Source organism: Magnolia sinica, chromosome 11, assembly GCF_029962835.1.
Source record: "Magnolia sinica isolate HGM2019 chromosome 11, MsV1, whole genome shotgun sequence".
Taxonomy (NCBI): Eukaryota; Viridiplantae; Streptophyta; class Magnoliopsida; order Magnoliales; family Magnoliaceae; genus Magnolia; species Magnolia sinica.
Genome location: NC_080583.1, coordinates 52,533,355 through 52,558,678, shown reverse-complemented (window position 1 = coordinate 52,558,678; position 25,324 = coordinate 52,533,355).

Here is a 25,324-nt window from a genome sequence, read left to right as displayed (position 1 = left end):
GTTCGATAGAACACCAATCTCCTTGTGTCTCACTTTGATGAAAGATGATGAGAAATGAAGGGCTAGGATGATGGATCTTGGAATAGGAAGTGGGCTACACACAACATCTTTTTCTCTCCTTGGAAATGCTTGGACGTCCACCACTTTTTTGTTGCTTGGAAAATGTGTAGAAAAAGAGAGAGAGAAGGGGTGGTTGTAAGAGAGGTGATGGGTGTGAGTGATGGATGTGAGTTGATAGATATACTTGACATGTATGGGTGTGTAAGAGAAAGAGAGAGAGGGACAGAGTTGACTTTGGGGTTACTCTTGTACTTGACATGAGGTGATTGATTGATGAAACATGATGTAAACATTCTCTTAGGATTGCAAACGCGTGGTGTTTTCTTGAACTGAATGCAGGCCCACATCTCCCAGCTAAGGTATCGGATCGGTATGCAAGACGTGGCGTTGGAACTGCGGCGACGGCGTGGTCGTAATGGTATAAGTCTCAGATTGACGTAACTCAGATCTACGGGATATGACTTAGGGTCGTGCGCAAACATTGATTATAGGTTGCGGATTGTCGAAATTCGATGGGAGTGATTGCGGGAGTTTACGGAACGGTACGGACTAGGATACGGGCCTTACATAAGCCCAACCTAAGTTTTATCGAGTTAGTGTTTACATAACCCAAGCCTGAGACCGAACCCAATAAATCCTGCCCGAGCCCAACCGAATGTCGTGTCGGTCATAGGTCGATCGAGTTGAACTCACCCGACTTTCAGCCCTAATAATTGGGCAAAATGATGGACTTTAACAAACATCATAGTGGGCCCTAAAATGTTTTTGATGGTGAGCATCAATCCCACTATTCCCTATAATGCAGACTGCTTAAAAATGGATGAGTAGATAAAACACACACTATGGTGGATCCTAGTGGTCATCCTTGAACAACCTATAAAGCACGTTGCCCTAGGCAGCAAGTCTCACATGATGGGGGCCTAAGAAGGTTTCACGGTTGACGTCATTATCCCCCACTATTTCTGGTGGTGGGTGTTGAGGGTCAAATGTTACATATTAGACCCCAATTATTATTTGATTTTACGAACATGGTACCGTTTAACGCCCTAATTTAATCGTCTTTGTGCTACAAGTGAAATTAGGAGCCTGGACTGAAAAAGGGTACTAAAAGCATGGATTTAACACTCACAAATCACCAAGGCAAGGGACAGACCCTAAAGGACCGAGATCTAAGAATTTACACGCTTGGGATTCGAGAAAATCCAGTATTTCATGATAAAGAGGCCTGAAATTCGTCCAGAATGTAAGATCACAGGGTTCCCACCATCCGTTCAATTTGAAACTTTATATCTGGCCTGAGGACCATAAATTAACTGTAAACATCAAATTTCAGCTCTTGGATCTCTGTGAAAGTGGCTCAATAGACAGATAAGCCCATCAATCTCTGATTTGGGGCTCACTTGATATCTTAATATGTGCCAATTTTGGTCTCAACCCCTCAAGTTAAATGGATAAGCAAATGAATGGAGTAGATCTCTCGGGAAGTCACCCTAGGTGGACCCCACATCAACTGGGGTGTGCACGCATAAATGTGCACCTGCACTATACTGAGCCAATGTAAACGGACAAAATCAGTTTGACCGCAAGAAATCAAGAAAACGAAGGAATCTTCCTTCCTGTTCTCCCGCCGCTGCGAACGCCCGAACGGAGCTCCACAGACGGCCTTCAGTGGGCCACCATCTCATTTCGGACAAGCAATCCAGACCATCTATTCGAGCCAGGGGGCAAAACAACTGTAACTTAGGAGATTTGGGCTTGAGACTCGTTAGAAACCGTCCTCTTACTCACTGAATGACGAAATCATCACCGTACAATCGATCAAGTGGGTCGTATCAAAAACATCCAAAAAACTTCTATCCTACCGAAATTTTGCCACGAAGCTAATGGACGGTGTGGATTTATCAAACAATGCTGATCATGGGCCTCACAGTTAACGTAAAAAAATTGTCTTTCATATGCAACACACAGACGTGCGTCTGGAGGGAACCCGAATGATCTGGGATGTTATGTAATCGTGACGAGGATTGGACCAATGATCTTGGCCATTCAAACTTCTCCCAAGGGTCATCCGATCAAGCCCAAGAAGGCTGATCGGAACAGATACCACAACAAGGCCATTTTTATGATGAATCTGGGCGCGCCAGATGGTTTCGCTGTGCAGGAGAGCTGCGTAAAAGCCTCACCGCCTCTTGCTGCGTTAACCAACTCCAGCCACTGCCTTTAGCAAGCATTGCCTCCTGTCCGTGAAAGCTCTTCACCGGCTCACCTCTCTTATAAAAGGAGACGTGAGAGAGAGAGTGATTCATCAACGGCTTGGACATCTGAGAAGATATATATATATATATATATATATATAGAGAGAGAGAGAGAGAGAGAGAGTTAGAGTTTAGAATTTGTTTATTTTTACTGTTTTTCTGTTGATTTTTGAGAGAGCTAGCCTAGTCATGTCAGGCTAAACCACTTAGCTAAGGCTAAGAGGCGAAGCTTGTGGCATGATGGGTAGTGTTCTATGGGCTTTATTCATGTTATGAACTGATTTTGATTTTAGTTTGATTATTAGGAATGCCTTTAGTTTTTAATGATTTGTTGTGACTTAAATTACAATAGATCTGCAATGGCTTTGAGTATTTCCTTTCTCTTATTTTGATTGTGAAGTTAGGAAGCCCCGTTGTTCACCATTGCCCCTTGGACATGGTTGGATGAGGGAATCCTTCCTAACATTCATACATCTTTCAGATTGTTTATGGATTGGTTTAATTATGTTGTTTACTTTGTCTCATGGGTATGGTGTTGTGATGAAATTCATTCTAATTCTTATACCTCTCATCTTTTTGAAAACTAGATCAAAGGAAGTTCAGATTGAGTTTTAATGATATATCTTCCAATTGGATGAAGATGAGACTTGAAGTCCAGTTGAGTTCATGAATCAAGCGTAGATCTCCCTTATCTCTACAAGTGGATCCTCTGAATCCCTAGTTTCCTACCTTTGAATTTTATAAGTTTTAGATTAGTACTTTCACCATTATTCCCTCATATTCATTCGAATTAGATTTCATCTTCTCTTAGTTCTAGTTCTGGTTACGTTTAGATTACGTACAAGTTTTAGTCCCTGTGGATTCAACCTCGGTCTTACCGAGATCATTACTACATCGCAACCTTATACTTAGGGTGTGAACAGTGGGGTCCACTTGAGGCTTGAATCTGCCTCACATTTGGGCCGAGGCCCGACAATTATGTGGGAAAAAGGATGGATGGTGTGAATAAAGTCCATGCATCATGGTGGGCCCAAATGTTTTCAACAATAAGCACTTAATCCTCACTATTTTTAGTTGTGCGGTCTACCCTCTAGATCAACATCATTGAGGGCTATGGACAACCTGGATATACAACACATCATCAAGGTGGGCCCTAAAATATCTTGGACATTTAGAAGGGTGTTAGTGCTGACTACTGCACTAGATAACAAAACTAGTCAAATTTGCATTAATTAGATGAAAGGGTTTAGACAAATCGGATTGACTCCAAACTTGGTACATACATGTTCTATCAAGTCTAACATCATCACACAAAATTTAGGATCAATTACATATCTGAGGACCCCATAAATATGGGTCATTTAGAAGGGTGTTAGTGTTAACCACTGCATTGGACAACAAACCCAATCCAAATTGCATAAATCAGATGAAGGGGTTATACCGATAGGTTTGACCCAAATTTTGGTATATACATGTTCTATCAAGTGTAATATAATCACACAATTTTAGACCAATTACATATATGCGATCCCACAAATAGAGGCCATTCAGAAGGGTGTTAGTGTTGACCACTATATTGGACAACAAACCTAGTCCAATTTGCATAAATCAGATGAAGTGGATAGGTAGATCGGATTGACCTAAAATTTAGCACATGCATACTCTATCAAGTCCAATATTATTAAAAAAAATTAGAATTAATTACATATCTGTGGACCTCATACAGCAATGCCATTCAGAAGGGTATTAATGTTGAACACTGCATTGAACAAATTTGATATACAACTCATCTAATTAAGATGGGTCCCTCCTTGGATTTTTTTTAATGATGGGACCATTCTCATTATTTTCTTAAAGGAGTGGCCCACTTAGGTGTGGTTTTTGGGCCACCTAAATTGAAATTGTGATTTTACCGCTACAAGCAAAGTTGAATACATGACTAATGTCCTAGAGGGGGGTGAATATGACTTTTAAATTTTAACTAGATATGTTATATGTACTTACTTTTAAACACTTATGTAACATAGTACAAACAAGAAGAAATGCGACTATTCAGTCTACTCAAGTGAAAAGATTATTCAGGCATTTTGTCAAATTTGTTTACTGCATAAAGTAAATCATGTATATTGTTTAGCAAAATATAATAGATAAAAGATAAAACATTTAGCCCATTGCACACAATGTATAGTGGTTCGGCAATGTGCCTACTCCACTCCCGACTGACGCACTCTCTCCTAAAGTGTGCTGAATTTCACTATTCAGATGGTTTTAAATCAAGTTCACCATAAACCTTCACAACCTACATAAGGTCTACATGATTTTCATCTGTCGATGCCCTACACAAGGTCTTAGGGAGTTTGGATCTCAAACTCCAACACGAAGTCCTACACAAGGACAACAAATATACTCTCCCGTCGGGGGCCTACACAAGGACTTATCGAGTTTGGATTCAGCCCATTGCACACGATGTATAATTGTTCAGCTACATGCCTACTCCCCTCTCAACTGACGCACTCTCTCCTAAAGTGTGCCGGATTTTACTATTCAGATGGTTTTAAATAAGGTTCACCATAAACATTCACAACCTACATAAGGTCTATACGATTTTCATCTGTTAATGGCCTACATAAGGTCTTAGGGAGTTTAGATCTCAAACTCTAACATGAAGTCCTACACAAGGACGACAAATGTACTCTCGCGTTGGAGGCCTACACAAGGACTTATCGAGTTTGATTTTTCAAACCTTGAAACGTAATCCTACATAAGGAATGGTTTTCCAGACATAATGGACTCAAATGTACTTTCTTACCTAAAGTGGATAGTGAAGCATCTTCAGCTCCCTTGTACCGCAACTGTAATGATGATGTACCTTTGGCGATGTTGAGGTTTGGGTCAAGGGTTTGGTGAATCGTAACTTAAGAATGATGTTTCTTTATAGTCAAGATTAGGATTCCCAAGGCTAAGCATTCAATGTTATCTAGCATAAAGGATTTGCTAATAAATATGGTTGCTAGTGCATTAATGAATGTTGGAGTTCATTCTTCAATCCAAGCTTTGAATGCTCAATAAATATCTTTAAGACAAAGATTGAATGATAAACTAATAAGGAAAAAGAGCTTGGGAAGAAGGGTTTTAACTAGGGTTACACACACAAGACTCTTTCTATTTCTCACCATTTTGTAAAAAAAAAAAAACCCTCTTTCATATAAGTAGAGAAGATTTGCAACGGTAAAAAAAAGGGCAAAAAACTATCAGAATCGATGTCATCGACTAGTCTTCGATGTCATCGAAGGACCTTTAATGCCATGGAGAAAAGCAGGATTTTTCTTAATAAGTTGTTGGATAGCTCTATCGATGTCAACGAGTTGCCTTCAATGCCATTGAAGTGTTCCTTCAATGTCATTAAGAAAATCCAAAATTTTGAACTGAAGTTGCTGGACATTTTGAGCCACTTTCTCGATGTCATCGAATGATCTTCGATGCCATTGAAGGTACTGCGATGCCATCGTAAAAAATTAGATTTTTTACTTGAAGTTGCTAGACATTTTTGTCTTCCTATTCGATGCCATCGAGCTGTCTTTGATGCTATCAAAGACACTTTAATAGGATCAAAACTGAATTGTTTTTATGATTTTCTTTTTTAACAGATTTCTTCCCATGACCACTTACTATCACATATTGAATAAGTTTTTTGTATGGGGTTTTGGGTAGATGGAGGGTCAAGTTTTATAAGGTGTATATAGTTTTTTGAAGAGGTTATGGTACTTTACCATTTCAATGCTTTAGACACCATCGATCTTCGAGTATTCAGTTTTGAATCTTCCTTGGACTCTCCAGACTCTATGACTCACAACTCACGCTAATTGACAAAATAGGGCACTTACATAAACTTCATCATATTTGCATGGCGAGGCCCACTTTAATGCACATACCAAAAAAAAAAAAAACAAAAACAAAACAAGAAGATCAAGAAGAAGAAGAATAACTCACTTGAGGCTTGGATGGCTTGACTCCCTAGGATTCTTGTACTAAGATGATGGCCCACCTAAAGGGCACCAACTCCACTTCCTACCAAGATCAAGGTCTAATTTTAAAGTTCATTAAAGATAAAGAAAGAAGATTAAGGAAGACAAGCAAGGCCCATGTAGTTATTGTTTGGATAGCTTGGATCTTTCTCTAAGTAGTTCACCTCTTCCACTCCCCCCTCTCTCTTTTCTTCCCCTCTCTCTCCCTAGATTTTCTCCGGGAAAGAAAAATGAGAGAGTTCTTTAGAGATATGGCTTACATATAGAATTGTAGGTAGTGGAAAGGTGACATGGCAAGATGTGAGACATGCATTGGGGTATTGCTTAGGTGGAGGGTGATATGCATGCAAGGGAGTGCATTGGCTAGAATTGGATGATATGGAAGAAGAATGGGCATGTATTGGTCCACATGAATGATGGGGTGACTAGGCATGCTTACAAACTCATGATTAGTTTAGAAGAAGGTATAGTAGTGGAATGTTTAGTTGGAAAGATGATGGGTTTTTATTGGTGGAGAGATAATAAGGTGGACAAAAACTTAACATATGTTGTTTATGAAACTGCACATGGAATAGTCTACCACGGTGCATGCAGAAGCTTAGTGGAGCTATAGAATTATGGTTAAGTCCTAAAGGGGGTGATTAGGACCAATTAAAAATTTTAAAATTAAGAATCACAATTACCTACTAAAACTTATATACCAGGCAATTAACACTTATGCTTCCAAGTTAAAGTGGGTCCAATCACATAGACTACAAGAGATGCCAATTAAGCAACCAGTCTATAAGAGATGGAGAGCTTGTGTGTAGTTACAAGTTAAGTGCCGAACATAAAATCTAATTCAAGTATTCATATGATTTAACTAATCAAACAATTATGCATGAATAGAATTGTGCTAAAATGCAAATCACAAACATAAACATATATAGTGATTTGGTCTCCCTACTCCACTTCCAGTGGATACACTCTCCTCAAGTGCATGAGTTTTCAATAGGTTCACCCTAAACCTTTACTTCCACACACAAGGACCTAAACGTACACTCCTATTGGAGGCTCCCTCAGAGACTTAGTTGGTTTTATATCGGCTAACCAATAACCTCGGTTCTAATCTAAGAACCTATGTTATCTCCTGCCAGAGGATCCCATAGAGACTAACACGTACAAACATGTGTCCGATGAATTTGGCCCTACACAAGAACCTATTAGAGTTTGGGTCACAAACTCTTACACTCAATCTTACACAAGGAAAGACTGTATGGACTCATACTCGACAACTTGTTGAATTGAGCCCCTTTGTAGTGCCTTACTTGAGATGCTTCTTCAATACTCTCTCATGCATGAATCAACTTCTCAATTACTCCCCTGATCGTTGATGCTGATGCTTCAGCTCCTATGAATGTTTACCTTGCATGTGATATGCCAATGAGTTGACCAAGGCAAGGGAGGATGGTGGAATCTCCTACAACCAATGGGATCGTTGTTTTCCTTCACCTAGATGGGTGTTATAAGGGATTTAGACAAGGATTTAACTATATGTTTATATCTAATCTGTAGAACAAGGTGGAGATCAAGTGCATCTTCATAAGGGAGGTTGGAATCGTCATTAGAATGGTAATCTCAAGGAAGATGACTTGAATCTTATAGGTTTAGAGTCATAGTATGAGGGATATGAGTGGGGAATCACCTAAGCTTTAATTGCTAAAAAAATTCCATCCATAAGCCCAAGAATTGAATGCTCTATATAAATGAACCAAGTTGCAATGATAAAAAAAGGGGTAAAAAATGGCTCTCTTGATCGATTGAGCAATGCATTCGATCGATTGAACTCCCCTTTGATGGGATTGAAGACCAATTTGATGGCATTGAGAAATTCTATAAAATATGCATTTAATTGTTAGATGTTTATGGGCACCTTCGATTGATCGAGCCCCAAGTTCGATTGATTGAACCCTGATCTTTAATTGATTGAAGGTTCGCTTAAGAGGTATCAAAAGTTTGTTGATGGGATCGAGCTTCACTCAAAATCTGCTATTTTTAGCTGGTATTTTTATAGCCGCTTTACATCTCTTTTACCCTGACTTATCATGTTCCAATTTTGGCTCCTAGGGCTATGTGATGATCAATTAAGGTTTACCTATTAAGATTAAGATATTTATAGGCTAAGGTTGTTTTGGTCTAAGGTTAGGGTCACCAAGGCACCTCATTTTCTTATTCTTACTCCTTGATGCTTCATGTCCTTTTGTGTCTTTGATATTCATCTTTTAAGAGCTCAACCGACTAAATGACACATGGAGTCATTGTTGAGAATCAAATATTGGATGAGTATCCTCTTAATTACACTAGTTTCCTATTCATTTAAGTGTTAATTTAATATACTAACTTATACTTTATACGTGCAAGGTGATTTTTAAACTAAGGAAGAATGCATGCTCAAAAGAAGACACAATGAAGAATTAAAGATTCTAAGATAATGAAAAAGAATTGAAGCACCAAAGGACTGAAGAAATCAAGTGAGGAAAGAAGAAAATCAAAGATTCAAAGTGAAGTTGCATGTAAGACCCGTATCCTAGACCGTACCATTCCGTGGACTCCCACGGTACTCCCTGTCGAATTTCGGCGACCCGTGATCTATTATCGGTATTTGTGTATGACCCTGAGTCACACCCTGTCAACCCAAGTTAACTCGAGTTAAAACTTGTACCCTAGCGACCGTGCCGTCACCATGGTTCCAACGTGCGTCTCGCGCGCCGATGCGATACCCAGGCCAGGAGTTGTGGGCCCGCGTTCATTTCAAGAAAAATGCCGTGCATTTGTAAAACTCAAGAGAATCTATCAAATCAATCACATCAATCAAGTCAAGTACATCCCATTACAACTCATCACTCACCCATACCTCTCTCTTCACTAAGTCAAAACAACCCATGCTTAGTCCACTCCTCTCATCACAAAAATCAACAAGTACCATACCCTCCATGTCATCTCTCCTTACCACTCCTCTCTCTCTCTCTCTCATTTCTCACTCCATTCTAAGCTACCAAAGAGAGGAAATGTCCAAGCTCTCCATGAGAAGAGCCATGTGTGGCCCACTCCCTACTTTATCTCCCATCTCCACCCTTCAATCTTCATCTTTCATTATCAAAGGGAAAGCCTAGGAGCTAAGGAGTCCATAGAGCCTAGAAGAAGCGAAATCGGTGGGTGTTCGTAGCTCTAGATCATGATTTTGATTTAGGGCCCACTTATGATGGGACCCACCTTGATGTATGAGTTGTGATCTAAGAGGGGCCCATAGTGGCAGGGTCCCTCAACTACACCGTCTCTCTCTCTCTCTCTCTCTCTCTCTTCCTTTGTATGGTGATGATGATGATAAGGTGTGTGGCCCACCTAGTGTGTGTGTATGGCCTATCATGATGTGTTATATCCATGCCATCTACCTGTGGGGCCCATCTTGCTACACTGTCTAGCGGACGAGCTTACTGCTATGGCTGGTGGGTCCCACACATGTGGACCCACCAGATGTATGTATTGTATATTCATACAGTTTGTCCAGACGGTGAGACCCACCTTGATGTTGTAGATCCTCACCGTCTAATCTCTGGATGGTGGGGAAAGCTCATTGGCTGGAGTATCCCACACCAGCTATATAGTTGATGTACGACATCAGCAAGTTTTGTGGCCCACCATGAGGCGTGTGAGGTCCACATCGTCTAGCCACATGGACAGTGGATCCCACCACGAGGTATATGTTATATCCCTACCGACCATATGTTTTGGGACGGTGGACCCCACTGTAATGTGTGTCTTATACACACCGTCCATCTACTTTGGACATGGGGCCCACCCCACACTTGTGGCATGTGTGGGGGTGGGACTCACCTTGCTATATGTATTAGTATCCACACTGTCCACTTCTGGACGGTGCTGTATGGGCTGCACCATGATGTATGGGTATATCCCCACCGTCGTTCCATTTGCTGAGTTGGGACCCACCGCACACGTGCTGCACATGCGGGGGTGGGGCCCACCCTAATGTATGTATTATATCAGCACATTCCATATGGACGGGCTGTGTGGGGCTGACCGTGATGTTTATGCCTTGCATCCACACCGTCCAGTGATTTGGATGGTGGAAACCCACCTTGATGTATGATTTCATCCACGCCGTCCAGGGACGGGGGACCACCATGATGTATGGGTTTTAATCCACTCCGTCCATCGACGTGGGACCCACCTTGAATGTATATACTGTATATCTAGGCCATCCATCTGCTACCAGTAGCAGATTGCTGCTATTTTGATGTCAGCAAGTTCTGTGGTCTGACATGAGGTATGTATTATATCCCCACCGTCCATGTGGGACCCACTCCACATGTGTTGCATGTGTGGAGGTAGGGCCCACTAGATGTATGCATTGTATATTTACATTATCCATTTTGTACGGTGTCACATGGGGCCTACCATTGATGTATGTGTTTCATATGTAACCGTCCATCCCTGAACGGGATTTAGGTGGCCACCTTGATGATGTGTTGTATGTTCACCGTCCACATGTGGGATGTGTGGACCCCAACATGACGTGTGGATTTTATCAGCACCGTCCATCCAGTCTTTTAGATCATCTTAGGGCCTGGACCAAAAACAGCCAGCATGCAGCAACTGCTGGCCACTGGCTCTTTGCTGCATGTGTTTCATATCCATGTTGTCCAAACCGATGGGGCCCATTGCTAGGTGTGAGGCCCACTACCATGTTGTATTTGTTGATCTAGGCTGTCCATCCAGCCCTTGGAGCCCAGCCGTGATGTATGGGTCTTATCCACACCATCCATTTGCTAGATGGGAGGGGCTCACCTTGTAGTATGTGTTGTATATCGGCACCATCTGTCCAGATGGGCTAGACGTGGGCTCACCATGTTGTAGGTATTTTATTTAGACTATCCATCCTTGGACGTGGACCCCGCCATGATGTATATCCGTACCGTCCATGAGACGTGGGGCCACCGTGATTTGTGTTGTATACTCACACCGTCTAAGGTAGTGGCCCACCCTGATGAATGCATTGTACATCCAGGCTGCCCATCCATTTTTCCTGGATTATGGGCTGCCCATTAAGCCCATTTTGTGGTGTATTAGGCCCACTAATGCATGTAATGTAGGCCCATGTGATGCGACCCAATGTGATGTACTTAAGGCCTATGGGATGAGGCCCATTGTGATGTGATGAGGCCCATGTGATGTGTCTCAATTGTGATGTGATGAGGCCCATGTGATGTGGCCCAATTGTGATGTGATGAGGCCCATGCGATGCAGCTCACTTGATGTATATGAGGCCCTGAGATGTGGCCCATTGTGATGTATATGCGGCCTGTATTTGAGGCTTATTGTGATCTGTATTAGGCCCATGTGATGCGGTCCATTGTGATGTGTTTTAAGCCCATGAGAAGCGGCCCATTGCGATGTGTACGGCCCATGGGTTGTGGCCCATTGTGATGTATTCGAGGCCCATGGGACGTGGCCCAATATGATGTATATATATGGCCCATATGATGACACCCATTATGATGTGTATGTGGCCCATGAGTGAGTCCCGATGTGATGTATTTATGGCCCATGGACGAGGCTCGATGCGACATATTTGGGGCCCATGGGATGTGGCCCTTTGAGATGTATTTGAGGCCCATGAGATATGGCCTAATGTGATGTACATGATAGGCCCATTGTGATGTGTATTAAGCCCATGTGATGCGGCCCATTGTGATGTATTTAAGGCTCAAGTATGAGGCCCAATGTGATCTATATGAGGCCCATGAGTGAGGCCTAATGCAATGAATAAAAAGCCCTTGTGTGAGGCCCAAGGTGATCTATATGAGGCCCATTATGATGTGTAATTCCACAAGGATGTATGTAATGATGTTTATGATGCCCATCCATGTTCCTAGTTGATATTAAATGGGCCATGTTTTGGGAGCAATGATGGTTTAATGTCCATGTTGTATAAGCAATGATGGTTAGATGTCCACATTGTAACTCTCCCTAGGGCCCATTGTTAGGCCCATTCTCATCTCCCCTTAATGGCCTAATCCAAACTGTTGCCCCCCATTGATGCCCATCTTTCCCTTGATTAGGCTATCCCAATCCGTTGGGCCCCCATTTGATAATGATGCTTTCCACCATACCCTGTAGGACCACCTAAGCTGTAACGCCCTGAAAATTAGGGGTCGAGTAGGTACCCAACTCCCGAGTTCCAACGCATCACTTATGTAACATACATAACGATGATTTGATGTTGTCCATGTTAGTGCATAAAACATGAATGAGATTAAGCTAAATTAGCAGATCATACTCCAGGGATAGTTGAATTTACGCAAGCGGAAGACTGTAATAAGTAGATACAATATATATACCATCGTAGGTCCCCAAAGTATGAACACATTGCTAGGTTAAATAGTTACAAGTATTGATTTAAAATACAAAATGTCAAAAGAGTGGTAGTCCTCTACAAAGTATTAGCCCTAAAGCCCTGTCGATTCAGAACGGTCTATGTAACTCCGCCTGAATACTGCATATATGACGATGCCTCCTCGCCATCCTCAAAGTCCGGCTCCACCTCGCAGGCTATGCCATCATCAGAACCTACAACAGAGTCTGGTTGGTATGTACAATACCATCCCATGACGTGGGAGTGAATTATCAACTCGGTGGAACAATAAAGCAAAGGTTAACATGTTATCAATTCAGTCAAGCAGTAATGATAACGCAATACAAGCAAACATCCCTAAGTACTGTGATTAATGCAAGAATGATATGAAATAATGATGCATGCCCTCGCCTACGCTCCCTCAGTGACTTCATCTTACGATCGCGCATGAAACACTTCCTCAGCGCTTGACTTGTTACGCCAAACACACACGTAATGCGGTGCACGAGCGTGATTACCAAGTTCTTATTAGTCCTTTTCATATAGTAGGATTGGGAAGCTAAGGTACCTCCCTTATATCAATTCCCAAACAATGATCCATTTTAGGGTCGTCGGTCCTAACAACTCTCATATGATGTTGCGGTTCTATGTTACTGCAAAGGGCTCGTCACCTTATCAGTGCAGGCCTAGTTTATACTCTAATTATTATAGAAAGACTCGTCACCTCTGCACAGTTTTAGAGTATGCTTGAGGTCACTACGAATGGCTCGTCACCTAGACGTAGGCCGACAGCTCGAATATAGTGTCTCATACCACCGTATTCGGCTCACAAGGGTAGACCGACAGCTTGAATACAGTGTCCCATACTACTGTATTCGGCTCACGAGTTTGGGTTGCTCACTGGTCACTACGGGGAGGCTCGTCACCCTAGCGTAGGCTGACAGCTCGACCACGGTGTCCCATACCACCATGCCCAGCTCATGAGTCTTAGCGGATCGAGGTACTAAGGTTAAAGGGGTTTTCACTGGTAAGTTTGGTACCTTAGGTTCAAGCAGTAGTGTCTATACATGGTGAACATATATTGGGTCAATCATGTTACTTGACGAGCTCGATTAGCACGAGCGCAAATCGAATTGATTGACATGAAGTGCACGAGCACTCCGTGTGGCCTAACCACTGTCGACAACCGAAGTACGGCTCGGGCTCATCGAACACGTCCTGTAGGCGAAAACAACCTCAGCCACCAAATCAGAACCTGTTACCAATTGCCTAGACTATTTCATAGTCCCAACCACACTCAGTACCAACAAGAGTTCATGTGAGATAATCAAGCAGTAAGTAATTCAAATCCTACAACCATTTAAGCATTTTATGAAATACAATATAAACATGAATTCACACATATGTATTTCATAAGTAATCAGACAATATAATATAAGGTACATAGAGGGATTTATACACATAGTTAAGGTAGTTGAGAACCTTATCTCAATGCCCATATACAATACAATTCACCAATTACTTACTCATACAGACAATTTATCAAACACTTATCCTACACCTATCGACATACATGACATATGTTGATTTTTAACATATACTTGGACAAATCCTTTCGACAAGGAGTTGTCACATACACCATCATCATGCACTTACATCCCATAGCCACGGTAGGCACAAATCATGATTTCATATTCATTCAGTCATTTCAACAAACACTTAAACTAAACCCTTCAACATACATGACGTACATTGGTCATAACATGTATTTGGGCAGATCCTTTCGCCAAGGAGTTGTTACAAATGCAACTATCCCCTATCCATGACAGATAATCATGGCAAAGACGAATCCCAATTCTACATGCATTCAATCATTTCAACAAATACCTAGAATACACTATAGTCAATATAGTTCATATATATCTAAAACGCGAAACAAACGACGCATTTGGCATGTAAAATAGCACCCACATCAGTAATAAATCATTAACCAACATTGAAAGGCTTGAAAACCATAACCTATACGTTTATAGTCCGCACATTTCGCCGGTAAACGCGTAACGGACTCGTTTTAGACACTTAGCCTTTGTCAACGGAGGATTGACAACTTATAGCATGAATTAGGTTAGCTATTTCATAACTTACACTATCTGAAATCCTAAAACAGATTAGGGTTAGGTTTTCTTACCTAAGAACGGAATCGGAATCGCCTGTATAGCGATACAGGAATGACGGTTGAGTGCGTGGAATAGTGGGATCGAATCCTAGGAAGAATCTCCGACTCTCACTCTCACTTCTCTCTTTTCCCTTCTCTTTTCTCTCCTCTCTCCCCTAGGGTTTCTCAAATTCGTATGAGGTGAGAGAGAGAGGGTTTAAGGTCCTTATATAGGCTCAGGACTAATGGAAATGGCCCCAGGGCCAAGATATACTTAGATTATATCAAAAGGGCACCTGTTTTAGCCCAATGGAGCACTTCTGGTGGCCCCTTTTCCATGTGCGATCGGACTTAAGCTCCCTGACCATGGATCTAGGTCAGGCTAAGTTTTCGCTTCGATCGGGTTTACAGATCGACCGTGGCAGACCAGTTTCAGTTCAACAGTCACGGGCACTCGATTAGGGCCATAAGTGCATTGCCATGTATGGAAATTTTCCCTGATCTGAGGGTGTATTTGGGTCAGATTTTGATGGTCTAAATCCTTATATTTGGCCCGCAAGTGACACGACTCAGATTACTTAAATTGAAATTTTATTTCTAAAGATATCTACGTTCCTCACACACTTTGCTCCAGGCTCATGTTGTGCATTTTTAGACACAATTAAGACTTGATTTCTGAGGAGGTTGTCAAGTCCAGTAATGCTGTCATAGCTGTATAGTTTTGTGATTATCAGACTTTCGACGTGCGGTCCAAGTCCGATACGGAGTTTCGGTGTGCTCTCGAGAGCAATCGGGTTTAGGGATGGATTGTAGATTTTAGGGTAATGTAGTGTTAATGATACTGCACGGTTTAGGTCTTAAAGATCATATTTAAAATGATTAGTGCTAATTTCATAAGTACTCTAGTTTAGCACTTGCTAATATTGACCTAATTCTTAAAGATTTTGTCCTGGGTGATTTCTGCCTGAGGGACTTTTGTAGTTTGTATAGAAAGTGATCCAAGCTATTAATACTTAACTAAATTACATCCTAATTACAACAGAATAAGGTCCTAGGGCAGTTCTACGTCCAAGGATGTTCATTACCAAGTTGGAAAAAATCTGGGATGTTACACAAGCCTTGGAGCTCATCTGGTGTTTGTGCCAATCCTTTCATAGGGAATGTGGCCCACCTTATGCTTATTGGGCCTTTAAGAAGCCCAGATTGCTATGTGATGAAATGGGAAAGGAAGCCCACTCCTTGTTCTTAGGCCCATTCTTAATATGAGTAGGCCATCTAGGCCCATCCTTGATATGAGGAGAGTACATCGTCACCATAGGTAGAAAGATCGGTGGTATCAGGTTTCGTATATATCTACTGTTGAGGACCGATCCTTAGGTTATGGATTAGATTTGCTGTCCTTCTATGAACCCCGCTATATATATAGGCCGATTATCGATTACGACTATGATTGGTATACACACTGAGTATGTGTTAGCATAACATTGAGATTATATGAGGTCCATTGTGACTTTGTGAGGCCCATCGTGATTATATGGGGCCCATTGTGTGATTGTATGATGCCCATTATGATTGTATGAGGCCCATTGTGATTGTACGGGGCCCATTGTGTTTATATGAGGCCCATCGCGATTGTGTGAAGCCCCTTATATGTGTGAGGTCTAATTATGATGTGTGAGACCCACCATGTGTATGTGATTGTGTGCACGCCACTCGTTCATTATTACAGGTCATGAGCCGCCTTATACAAGCCCACTACGATGTATGTGATTATAATCATGCTTAGAATATTTCATAATACATGCCCATACGCATCATTCGCATGCTTGTTATGAGGAGTGATTGAGCATAGCAGGTTCCATTGGGCTGATTGTTTATAGGACTTCCTAAGAGATGGAGTTGCCCCACATGAGCATGCGGTATGCGCAGGTTTGATGTATGACTAGATGGTATGGCTCATGCGTCTCACATTTTGTAACATGATCATTGTGTACCCTAGCGACATCAGGGCTGCGGCATCCACAGGTATATCGTGGATGGCCAGATGGGATATAAAAAATATTTGGTTTGAGCATATGGGTACTTGGATATCTATGGGTGAAAGTTCTTAAACTCCCGTGGCCAAGGGATGCTCTAACGTCTAGACGGAGTGGAAGACATGAGCACCGAGAGCCGAATACTAGGAGGACGTGCTTCCCATTGTGTTGTGGTCGATTGGGAGGGGTGTGGCCTTATCTGCCTGAGGGAGTAGGCAATGTTAGGCTGAGTCTGATCAGCTTGAGAAATGGGTCCGATATCGACGAGCCAGGCCGATATTGGCAGGCGGATGGTGAGGTCTCTTCCAATTACCCTGTGCGCTAGCCGGGCCGATATTGGCAGGCGGATGGTGAGGTCTCTTCCAATTATCCTGTGCGCTAGCCGGGCCGATATTGGCAGGCGGATGGTGAGGTCTCTTCCAATTACCCTGGGGCGGCAGGTGGCGTAGAGTGTACTAGACCCCAGTGATGATCTCAAAGATTTACAGTACTAATATGTGGATTTATTGAGCAGGAGTTGCATTCTCAACATTTTACTCATTCATTCATTCATTCACTATCCACTCAGGCTGGTGGTGCACAACTAATTGTTATGTGTACCTTCATAAGGGCTAGGATTTCGGTTGGAGCGCGCGACCAACCTGAGATCAGGAGTTTACCACATTAAGTCTAGCTATCCAAATTTAGGTATGAGACTGATTTGGATAGAAGTCCCTTGTGATGGACCCCATAGCCTATGATACTACGTACTATCATCCCGACTTCACACTTTAGCTTGGTCATTTCATTCGCACCGTATATTGCATTACATCCGCGGCATATGGCATTTTGGGTTGCTATGTTTCTGCATTTATATGACTTAGATGATAGTTGATAGTATTCATGGGCTCGTTAGGATTTGTATATTGCATTGTACCCCCAGTATATGATATTTGGCTTACTATGTTTCTGCATTACATAGTTGATCTACATTTCTTCCTCAGTATATGATATTGGCTTATTATGTTTTTGCATCGCATAGCCTGGATAAGGCTAATGATATTATGGACTTACCAGCATGTTTCCGCATTACTCTGATACTGTGTGTTTGACACTTATCATGCGCACACACTTATACCACCCTCTAAGCTTTCTATAAGCTTATGCACGATAGCTGCGTGCAGATGGCATTCAATCGTAATAGGGTTGAGCTTGGAGCGTGCAACTATCTTCTGGAGCTTTGATTTTTTTATATAAGTAATTTCCTTTCAGCATTGTATTCAAATGTTTATATTAGTGGATATTTGATAATGATGTTGCGTTTATGATTTGGGTAAACTTGTGGTTATGCTTATCTATAAAGAAATTCATGTTAAAAATCCTCCTTATAGGATCCTACGATTAGAATCTAGCATATGGGCACTGGAAGCCGAGAATGGGGTACTACGGAGGCTGTCGGCAACAGATTCGGTGATCAGGAATTTTGTGAGCCTGATTTTTGAGTTTGGGGCGTGACATTGTAAGTTGAAGAAATTCAGAGGCTTTCGATCCCATTGAGTTCTATTCGATGCATTGAGTGGACTTCGATCCCTCGAGCACTAATCGAGGACTTGAAATTTTTCAAAAAGCTTGTTAGAAAATTTTGGTGTTTCTACTCGATGCCATCAATAGACTTTCGAATTTTAAAAAACCATTGTTGGATAATTTTTGTATTTTTACTTGATCCCTTGAGGAGATCTTCGATGCCATTAACTAAGGTTTCATGGAAGGTTGATGCCATCGATTGAAGTTCAATGGAAGCTCGATGCCATCGAAGATCCATTGATGGAGCTCACAGTTACGTAAATTCAATGTTGGTTTGTGATTTTTTTGAGGTAGTGCGTAAGATGGCTTGCAAATCTTATAAATTGGAGTTCCTAAAATATGTTTAAGTATCAAGTTAGGGTTTAGGAAGTGATTTCAAGTGAGGCGAAGCTCTTTCAACATCGTTCTTCCTCAATCCATCTTCCCTAGTTTGTTTTTCCTTTTCTTTTCTTTAAGATGTTAGTCATGCTTGGCTAATATCTTAAATGTGACTAAGGGATGAACATTTTGATAGATATTTGATATTTAATTCATTTTCAATGAAATTTATTTGATTTTTTATGTTGAATTGTGATGAGATGTGATTGAATTCCTAAATTAGAGAGGAATCAATCTGTAAAATTTATTAATATATTGTCACCTCCAAGTACATTAGATGTTTTTTTATTCCCTACGATTGATTGTCTAGATCTTCATGAGAGATCGAACCTAATGTGATTCTAATCTATGTTGGATATTTATGATTGATATTACTACATTAACTTCCAACTAAAAAAGATTGGAATCCAGTTCAAGTTCAGTTATCAACTTGAGAAGCCGAATTAAGATCAAATTCTATTAATTAGGGATTCTTAGATACTTAATTGCTTTTATTACTTGTTTAAACTCTTTACTTAATTCTCCACTAGATTAAAAATCCAAAATTTGTTTTAGCTTACTCTGTGTTCTTACTTATTCCCTATTGAACGATCTTGGTCTTAACAACTTGATTACTATAGTGCAATATCCTACACTTGGGATCTCCTAACAAGTTTTTGGCGGCGTTGTTGAGCAGTTGTGCTAAGAATATTTAGGTATAGATTAGGGTTATCTTCTAGTTCTAACCTAGGGTTTTGTTTTTAGGGTTTAATTCTAGACGTTTTAGTTCTATTTTAATTTTTTTTCAAGACTACTAAGAGTGTTTTGTTTTATATTTTGTAGCATCCTTAATCATAGTTCTTCTATACTGGTAACTCTGTTCCTCTCTTCTCTTAATTACTTATATTTGTTGTAGGATTTTTATTTTCTCTTTAGGATTTTATTTTCCTAGGTTTAGTTTAGAACTTAGTTTTCTGTGCGTGTTTCATGCCCAAATTGGTAAGGGACCATACACAGTGACTTCTAAGCAAATGAGGTTTAGTTGATGGGCTCTCTGTCCACCGTCGAGTTAGAAAATATCTAAGTACTTTTAGGCTATCTCAAACTATGGCTGCGAATGCTCCAAACATGGTTGTACAAAAACACACTTTGATAAGAATGTTGATGCTAAACCTGACTTGACACCAGCTATAATAGTGCATGATGAGAATGAGGCACATTACATTCCTTCAGTCAAAACTTTAAGAGGCTACCTACAATTGGCAAGAACAACCACATCATCTTGCATGATTTTCTCGGTTAATGTAGGTAATATAGACTTTTTACTGGGAATGACCCAACTCCTTCCTAAATTCCATGTACTTGATTAAGAAAGGCTATATCTACATCTTAAGGAATTCGATGAGGTTGTGGCAACCTTGCATTACAACAACGTCTCTAAAGACATCATTATACTCAAGTTATTTCCCTCCTCTCTAAAGAAGAGAGCCAAGTCATGGCTCCATTCTTTAAGACTAAGATCTATAAGCATATGGTCTGAGATGACCCGGGAGTTCCTGAAAAAGTTATTTTAGGTTCATAAGATAAACTCATTAAGGTGTGCCATCATGAATCTCTCCCAAAAAGATGACGAGACATTTTTTTTAATGTTGGAAGATATTCAAGAAACTTTTACTCGCCCACTCATACTATGGTTATGAAATTTGGCAAATAATTAGCTTCTTTTACGATGGACTGAACTCGAATATGTGATAATTTCTGGAGATGTTGTGTAATAGTGAGTTGATGACCAAAGATCTCAAAATGGCATGTGATTACTTTGATAGGTTGGCTGAAAACACATAGTCATGGGATACCACCAATCGATCAAGTAATTCCAAGCTTGCGCCTAAAGAGAAATGGGGAATATACATCATTAACGAAGAGGATGATGTTAACACTAAGATTGTGGGTCTTACTCGAAAAGTTGAGGCCATCGAACTCAGGAAGGTTGAAGCGTTCTAACTCACCATTATGGTTGTTGAGAGTGTTTGTGGCATATGCGAGAGTTGTGCACACCTTACTAAGGATTGCCTTACAATTTTGAATTTTCAGGAAGTGTTGTAAGCTCAAGTAAATGCCATGAATGGTTATCAACGTCTGTTCAATGTGCCCAATTCTAACACATACAATTCTAATTGACAGAATCATACCAACTTCAGTTGGAAAAACGAGCCAACTGCTAATGTGAGAACTTCTCTCCAAGGGCCTTTCTGGCCATAAACAATCTTAAAACATTAGTTTTGAGGATTTAATCACACTTGACTATTAGGGAGAAATGAACCTTTCTGGCCTAACCTCAGCCTAACCTAAAAGGACAATATGAGGTGGATGATTTTAATCCTCCTAACCTATATGTGGAACATGACAAGTCCATCACCACTCTTAGAAGTGGAAATGAAATTGATATGACCATCCCGATGAAGGTTGACATGCCTAATTAGGATTATGATAAACTCAAGGATGCTGGTGGACCTAGTATCGCTTCACATGACAAAGAGCCAGTGCATGGGTATAAGCTCGTGACTCCATTTCTTCTCTCATCAAAATGCCCATTTGAGAACCAGGACATCTTAGAAAAATTTTAACAAGTCAAAATCAACATTCCTTGTTGGATATGATAAAATAAATTTCGTCTTATGCTAAGTTTTTTAAGGACCTTTACACGGTTAAATGAAAGTTGAATATGTAAAAAAAGGCCTTTTTTATGGAATATGTAAGAGCTATAATTTAGCAAAATAGTCCCCCCAAATACAAAGATCCAGGTAGCCCTACAATTTCATATATCATAGGAAATTTTTGGATTGAACAAGCCTTACTAGACTTGGGGTCAAGCGTCAACTTTATTCCCTACTTAGTGTACAAACAATTGGGGCTTAGTGAATTGGAAAATAACAAGACAACCCTACAACTCGTTGATTGCTCTATTTGTATACCAAGAGGGGTAGTTAAGAATATGTTAGTCTAAGTTGATAAGTTTTACTACCCGGTAGACTTTATTTTCTTGGATACACAACCAATTATAAATGCTGATATTTAAATTCTAGTCATCCTAGAACGCCCATTCTTGGCTACTTCAAATGCAATAATCAATTACTGGAATGAAGTGATGAAGTTGTCCTTTGGGAACATGACATTAGATATGAATGTGTTTAATCTTTGCAAACAACCAGGGGATCGATGTAGATAAAATCCATGAGGTAAACATGATTGACACACTCGTGGATGATGAGCTTATATTGACTACAATCTCCGATCCCTTAGAAGCATATCTTTCTCACTTTATGGACTTGGATGAACACATGATTTTAGACATAGTGAGGACATTATTAGATTCTAGGCTGGTACTCAAAACTAACCTATGGATGCCATGTTTTGAAAAATTGTCCCTCACAGACTCAAAGCCCATCTAGCATTAAGGCACCGAAGCTTGACCTAAAACCATTGCCATTCGAGCAAAAATATGCTTGTTTAGATCAGAGAGAAATGTATCTAGTGGTGATTTCTTTCCACTTGAATGATGAGCAAGAGCAAGCTGATTGATACTCTTAAGAATCACAAGAGTCCCATAAGATGGACCATTATGGACCTCAAAGGAATTAATCCTCTGATTTAGACTCACTGAATACACCTAGAGAAGAATGCCAAAACATCTACATAACCACAACGCCAATTAAATCCAAACATGAGGGACGTAGTTAAGGCAGTAGTGTTGAAACTATTGGATGTTGGTATCATCTACCCTATATTTAATAGTCAGTGGGTGAGTGTAGCATCCTAAATAAATTTTGTACTGGGATAATTGTACGTCTACAAGCGGAACCGTCCGAGGACCATACTAGCCCAACTAAACGCCCTAATCTCTCTGATATTAGTGGATTAGGTTAATTAGGGTTAAATATCATTTCCATAATTCGTGAATGGTTAGCATCGTGAAATTAACTAATCCCGACACTAATTGATAAGTTCTGAGGATTAACTCATCCTGAAAATGCCCCAATTAGCCGGATTAGGTGTAGACTGCACGTTGGTGGTCCACTAGACTTGGAGCTATAGAATAACGTCCGTCTTGCAGAGCTTGATAGTTATCATGGATCAAACTATGAGCTATAGATGTCCTAGAGGGGGGTGAATTAGACAATGCCAAATATTTCGATGCAATGCGGAATAATAAAACAATTATACTCAATTACTTAGAGTATTGAATTCTTGATATTAAATAGTTCGTAGGACAACCCACACCTAAAAGATTTAGGTAGGATGACCTTATTTCACGACATCTTTGAAATTAAAATATCAAACTTTAACAAGAGCTAATCAAGCATATAAAGAGTAAAATCAATCACCACAATGCACAAAGAATTATAATGGTTCGGTGCTTAAACCCACACCTACTCCACTCCCAAAATTACTACCCTCGTAATTTTAGCTTTCACTATTTCAAGGTTTTCACAGGGTCACCTTAACAAAGTTATACAGTTCTTGTGATTTTCACGGGCTATTACAACAAAACCCACTTTGTGATTTTCACAAGATCACCACAAACAAACCCGCTGAGATTTCCCGGCTATCTTAGAAAAACCCAAATTCAAATAACTGAAAATATAGTACTTATCTTCAATTGGCGAGTCGAAGACATAACTGTAGCTTGATTGCAGCAATCTTTTTCTTGTGATATTTATGAAGCCGTTTATGAGTTCAACCCAAAAGAATATAGGGATCTATTGTGTATTCAATATAAATAAAACCCTTGGCATTACAAATTATATTCATTAGATCTCAAATAAAGTTTAGATCACTCTATTAAAAACAATTAAAGTAACTTGAGAAAGAGAATAAAATAAGCTTACATAAAATATTAGAATTATCACACAATAGCTTAAGAAGAGCCTGACTGTCTCTCTTTCTTATAGGAGATTTCTCACTGAATTTCGTTGTAGTAATGAATGAGAGAAGGCCTCTATTTATAGCCAAAGTAATTGAAAATTTGGCTGACCCAATTTTAGGTTCGAATGGCCAAATTTCAATAATTGTGTTCCAACGGATCTTTGGATTTTACAGGATAAGATCTTTCAAAAATTCGACTGGCCCAAGCTCGGATTCGGCTGGTTGAACCTCCAGTTCATCTGGCTGAATCTCTTTGAGATCCGAAGAGATTTACATGCTAGAAACTTGACCGAACTTAATTTGGGCTGGCCGAACCTACCACGAAAAATTTGTGTCAATCTGTAAACTTGCTCGAATTATGTAGGGTTAGCCAAAGGCAATTAGGCTGGCCGAACTTGATGTCGAACTAGCCTAACTTGAGTGTATTTTTACATAAAAGATTATCATTATGATGCTATATGAAATACACCTAACATAAGGTCAATCTAAGGTTATACCACCTGATGGTTGACTCATACGAAGTGTTCCAATCTTCAAACTATGTACTTTTAAGCTTTGAGATGTTGAGTCTTCCTTGAGATGCTTGATCGAGTTGATTCATAGATCTTCATGAGTTGTCAAAAATATCTTCATGAGTGTTTTTTCTCCTCATAGGACTATGAAATATGACAATCCTAGTTGTGCTTAAGTATAAGCACTTATAATCTCTCCCTTTGTCAATTTTATGATAAAACACACTCATACAAACATACAACTCATCACAACATATTACATCATCTCAATTGACTCATCATACTTATATGATATATGTTTCAAAGGAACATCTGTACAACACCAGTGATATCTTGGATCTTGATACTACCCCTTAGAATATGCATACGAAACTCCCCCTGAGCACTTAGTCACATATAGCACACATAACAAAAATATATCTAATTCCACAGAATTCATGCATGCAAGTGCAAGTGTAGGTGCTCATAAGTATTCAATGTGAGAGAGTTGTGCTTCTGCTCATGCTCGTATTATCCATAGCTTTTCTCCCCCTTTTTGTCAGAAGTTGACAAAGGAAGATAGAAATAAATGAAGTATTTAACCAGATAATCAAGGATAATAACATACAACATAAGGATAGAAAGTCTTTTAAACATAAGATATAAAATCTTCCAAATGTAGGTAAGGGAAAGCTATCACAATAGTGCAAGTAATCCAAATAGAGAATTATAGTTATTACAGACCATAATAAAAGTTTATCAATCAGAGCTAGAAGATGACGGTGCAGGCATATCAGGATCATTGATCTTCAGACTTCGACTAAATCGATGAAAGTACTTTTTCATGTACTTTATTTGTTGTTTTTGAGTCTGAAGTAATGAATCTTGAGATACATGCATAGCATCCACCTTCTTCTCTAAATTCTCCAACCTCTTAGTGAATTACGATGGCTAGAAGTCTGAATCATTTATATTAGTAGATTCTTCTAGGTCAACAAATATATCATCCATGTTGACATCACCCTCAGGAACTTCTTCCTGATT